Source organism: Magnolia sinica, chromosome 18 (genome assembly GCF_029962835.1).
Source record: "Magnolia sinica isolate HGM2019 chromosome 18, MsV1, whole genome shotgun sequence".
NCBI classification, from domain to species: domain Eukaryota; kingdom Viridiplantae; phylum Streptophyta; class Magnoliopsida; order Magnoliales; family Magnoliaceae; genus Magnolia; species Magnolia sinica.
Window position 1 is genome coordinate 35,853,184 of NC_080590.1, and position 5,567 is coordinate 35,858,750.

At 43.0% G+C, this 5,567-nt stretch overlaps 1 non-coding gene across 1 annotated transcript; it reads right to left on the reverse strand.

The window, feature by feature from the left end:
- Positions 1 to 4,733: 4,733 nt before the first annotated feature.
- On the reverse strand, positions 4,734 to 4,840 carry LOC131234232 (small nucleolar RNA R71). The gene has a single exon (XR_009165636.1). It is a non-coding gene; the product is annotated as a small nucleolar RNA R71 (small nucleolar RNA).
- Positions 4,841 to 5,567: the final 727 nt, after the last annotated feature.

A 5,567-nucleotide genomic window follows, 5' to 3' on the forward strand; every position in this document is an offset into this window, starting at 1 on the left:
GTTTCTGGTTTTCCAATTGGACGGGGCTGGGTCCTCTCCTAGGTTGGAACTCGGGGCATATCCCTGCAAATCTGCAGAATTTAAAGATAAAAGACGTTATTGGCCGTAATGACATTCTCCCTAATGCTCCAATCCCCTCCTCCCTCCCCCCCTTTATCCTCCAACATGTGATCTCAAAGGGGATCACTACGCAACAGGGCGAGGACCTCGTTGTTTAGACTAGGGAGCAGTCTGGAAAATTCACTCTTAAATTAACATGGAGGCTGATTCGGCCATCGGGCCCCATGCGCTCTTAGGCCAAGTGGGCTTGGCACACCATGCTGCCCCCCAAGATAGCCGTGTTTATTTGGAAATTGCTCAACAAAGCTATCTCGATAAAAATCAATGTGAAAAGAAAATGAGTAAACCTCGTCTCTTGATGTGTCTGCTGCGAGCCAGATAATTTTCGTTAGGAGGAGTCCCTTGACCACCTCTTCGCAAAAGGCACGGTAGCCAGAAATCTATGGATCCATTCTCTTATATCCTTTCTGTCTCCTTCTTGGAGGGTTAAACAACAGCGAGACGGGCAGCCCAGTGGTGGTCCATGGCCAACGAAACGTCTACTATCGGGATTCTCCAAGGGCTAACCCCAACCCTTATCTGCTGGGAAATTTGGAGGGCCAGGAACGGGAAGCGCTTCAAAGAATCCCAGGTTAAGATGGACCGGACTATTCAAAAGATTCGAAGTTGGTCGCCCTTATCGTGTGCTCGTATCCGCTCCCGCCTAGTACAAATCAAATCAGCCTGGAGGTAGCTAGTCAGAGACTTAGGCCTCTCTCCAAACTGCGGCACCAGTTCGACAATCTCCATTGTTAAGTGGAGAAGGCCTAAGGAGGGCCGGATGAAGTTGAACATGGATGGATCATCCAGGGGTAATCCAGGCCCATCGGGTAGCGAGGGAGTTTGTAGAAATGACAGAGGTGAACTTATTTTCGCCTTCTCCAAAGGCTATGGTATCGGGTCCAACTTCCAAGCTAAAGCCAAGGCAGTGGTGGATGGGCTCAACCTCTAATGGGAGAAAGGTTTCAATAGGGTCGAAGTGGAAAGCAATTCATTAGCAGTGGTGGCACTATTCTCCATGGAAGGGTGAGCCCATTGTTGAGGGTCAAATATTGCATATCAGACCCAGTTGTTACCTGGATTTACAAACATAGTATTGTTTAACGGCCTGATTTAATCATGTTTGTGATGCAGGGTGTATTCACGAGCTTGGACTGGAAAAGGGTACTAAAAGCATGAATTTAACACTCTGATGACACCCAAGGCAAGGGACGGACTCCAGGAGATGAAGATCGATGGAATTATGCATCAAGGATCCGAGGAAAGCAGGTCATTCACGTTAAAGAGGCCCGAAATTGGTGAAAAATGCAAGATCACATAGTTCTTGCCATCTGATTGGCTCAAAACTTCATACATGGCCTGAGGGCCATAAATTAACTGTACATATCAAATTTCAGCCCTCGGATCACTATGGAAGTACCCCAACTGACAGATCAGCCCATAAACCGTTGATTCTGGGCCCACCTGATATCTGGAACTGCCTCAACTTTGGTCTCAACGGTTTAAATAAGATGGGAAAATGAATGGATGGATCAGATTGTTGAAACACATCACTGTGGGGCCCGTATGTGATGTGTGTGTGCACAGCACACATAGACCCGAGCCGCACCGAGCCAACAGACTGACCCGCGTCTCCTTCCCAAACACGGCAGCAGCCGTTTCGCGCTGCGTAACGGACGGACGACGTCCGTTTTGCGGACGGTAGTGGGCCCCACTGTGTAATTTTTTAGATGATCCAAGCCATCCATCGTGTAGAGGGCCTCAAATACTATAAACCCTTGCTAAAATTTTACACCCAAGCGTGCACATGTGTACGATACAGAGGCCATAAGCAGGCACTCCTGCAACGTTCAAAATGAATTTTGGCATGATTTCTTCTTTGGGCCTCATGAATGGACGTTCAAAACCACCCATTCTTAACCGAAATTTCGTCCTGAATCCAATGGATGGGGTGGATTTCTCTGAAAATACCTCTGTGGGGCCCACCGAACACATCAGCGCCTCTGCGTATGCCTTACGCGCGTTCGGGGAATCCGGGATTTGCGGGAGGTAGTGTGTCACGATCATTAACATTTTGAGTGATCCAGACCGTCTAATGTGTCTACAGGGAGGCCAATATCCTAGCCAAGATTTCAGAATTGTCAGGTAGGTCGATATCACGCCGCAAATTCTCTCCAAACGCAAGTCGTTTTGCGCTTTTGCTACGCATACGAACTCAGCTGCGTAAGAGTTCCGCATCCTATTCCCTTTGGGACTCCACAGAGCTGCTGGCATGGGAGCGTTCCATCGTTATAAAGGAAAAAATGGAGAGAGAAGGAGGAGGCTGGGTGGGAGAGAAACCGTGGCTATTGGGAAGGTGAGGGCTGCACGTTGAGAGAGTTTTTGCTGCTGCTGCGGCTGCACGTCAGGGAAAGAAAAAAAAAGGGGAAAGTGCAGCCGTGAGAGGAGCAGCTACGGTTAGGTTCAAGGAAGGAAACGGAGAGAGAAAGAGGTGGGGCCGTGGAGAGAAACAGGAGGGCTTCAACGTGGGAGTTTGGCAGGGAAGCTTGAGGTGGGCATCAGCAACGGTAGAGGTTTCTTTTTCTTCTAGTTTTTTTTTCTTCTTATTTGTATTTTAATTTATTTATTTTTTCCAGCCCATCCATGTCCGGCTAAACCTCTTAGCTAGGGCTAAGAGGTGAAGCTTGCAGCGTGATGGGGGACCTTTTTGCTTGTGACTTTTGTTTAGACTGAACTAATGTTGATTTTAGTTGATTATTAAAGGAATATTTTTCTTAGTCTTTAATGGTCTGTTGTGACTGAAATTACAATGGGTCTGCAATGGTTTTGAATATTTCTTTTCCCTTTTAATGTTTATGACGTCAGGAAGCCCTGTTGTTCACCATCGTCTCATGGGCATGGTCGGATGGCGATACCCTTCCTAATCTTCACACATTATTGATTGGTTGGTAATTAGTTTAATCCTGTTGTTTGCTTTGTCTCCTGGGCATGGTTAGATGATGGAATCCATTCTAATTCATATACCTTTCATCTTGTGAAGACTAGATCAAGTAGGTTCAGTTTGATTTCCATGATTCTTGATGCAGGCAAAAGATCTCCCTGATCCCTACAAGTGGATCCTCTGAATCCCTAGTTTCTTTCCTTTAAATTCCTTAAAGTTTTAGATAATTATTCTACAATTATTCCTTATATTCTATTTGGTTTAGATTTCATCTTAGCCTAGTTCTATTTCTACCTAGTTTCAGGACACGTACAAGTTTCAGTCCCTGTGGATTCGACCTCGGTCTTACCGAGTTTATTACTACATCACAACCCTATACTTGGGGAGTGAACAAGTTTTTGGCGCCGTTGCCGGGGACTGACGGTTACGATTCTTTGAAATTAATTAGTTTTAGAAGTAGTTTGAGATTAGGATTTTATTAACTTTAGTTTTAGATTTTTATTTCTATTTGATTTTTAGAACTAACTTGTTTCCTGTTTTGTAGGATCCTGACATAAATTTCTAAATTGGTAATTCTTTCCTAAATTCTCTACTTTTTCTGTTTTTAGAATTAAGGTTTAAATCTTAGGAATTTTCTAATCCTAGTATCCTCTCATCTGTAGGAAATAGAAACTAGGTTATTTCTTAATTAACTTTCTACTTTTATTTTTAGTAACTTTCTAATCTTAGAATCTAATTTGTTCCCTAATTTATTTTTAGAATTTTTGTTTAGAAACTAACCTTCCTATTTTGTAGGCCTTTAAGATAGGAATTTCTAATTCGGTAAGCTCCTTCCTTACTTTCTAATTTTTAGTTCTCTTTTAATAATTTACTTTCTAGTTTAGATCTTCCCTAATTTACTTTAGAAATTTTCACTTTCTTTTAAGAATACCTTCTTTTAGAAATTAATTTACTGTTATTTTTCTTTTAAAGGATCATTCTTCTCTTTTTAGAATCTAACTTATTTTTGTTTTATTTTGCAGGTTTTTAACTTAGGACTCCAATTTGGTAATTTCTTTCCAACTCTCTCTTTCTTTCTAGATTTTCTTTCCCTTTCTTAGGATTAGGTTTTTAATTGAGGGCTGCGAGTGTTTTCATGCCCAAGTGGGCCCGTGATGACACTCGACGTCTCTTGACTGAAGGAGGATTGGTTGAGGGGTTGACTATCCATCGCAGGACTAGACACCGATCGAAATCCCCTGAGTTAACTGAAGTTATGGCTGAAGACCAACCTCCTCTACCCCCACCCAGGGTGGAGGATACCCAAGATGAAAATGAGGTGCAACAGGCACCCCCGCCTCGTACCTTACGAGATTATCTACAACCGGCGGGAGTAAGTACGCCCTCATGCATGATTTTTTCTGAAAACACAGGACAAATGGACATCAAGCCAGGAGTTATCCAACTCCTTCCCAAATTCCATGGACTTGAATCAGAAAGTCCATATTTACATTTGAAAGAGTTCGATGAGATAATAGCTACATTATGTTTTCCTAATGTATCTGAGGATACAATTAGGCTGAAACTCTTTCCTTTTTCCTTAAAAGAGAAAGCTAAGACGTGGTTACATTCACTGCGTCCTAGATCCATTGGCACATGGAACGATATGCAGAGGGAATTCATAAAAAAATTCTTCCCACATCATAAAACGATTACCCTCAGAAAAGCGATCATGAACTTTGCCCAAAAGGAAGATGAAACATTCTTCCAATGTTGGGAAAGGTTCAAAGATTTGGTCAGTTCATGCCCACAACACGGATTTGAAACGTGGCGCATTACAAATTTTTTCTATGATGGATTGACATCTTCCATGCGCCAAATGGTCGAGACAATGTGTAATGGAGAGTTCATCAACAAAGATGTTGACGAGGTATGGGATTACCTCGATAGTCTCGCTGAAAAAATACAATCATGGGACTATTACCCAATGGCGAACACCACGTCTAGGCCGACTCAATTAAAGGAGAAAGGTGGATTATATCTCTTGAAAGAAGAGGATGATCTCAAGTGTAAAGTGACTACGCTCATAAGGAAAGTTGAGGCCATGGAAGGAAAGAAGGATAAGGTCAATGAAATTGTTTGCGGCATCTGTGATTGCAACATTCACACAACTGAAAACTGTCCTACAATACCCGCCTTTCGAGGAGTGTTGAATGAACAAGCCAATGCCGTAAACAACTATCAAAGACCTTTTACTGGACCTAACTCCAACACATACAATCCTGGCTGGAAAAATCATCCAAACTTTAGTTGGAGGAATGGACAAACGGCGACTCCTCCAGGTTTCTTCAATCAAAATCCAAATCAAGTGAAACCTCAAGAGGAACCGGTTCAAAATCCCATACAAGAGCTGGCTCAGGCAATGCGGGGAATTACAGATTTTATGCAAAAGATAGATTCTCGTATGACGGTTATAGAAAAGGGGATGCTTCCTGCACAACCTCTCCCCAACCTTAAACCGCAGTACGAGAATAATGATCCCAGCTCT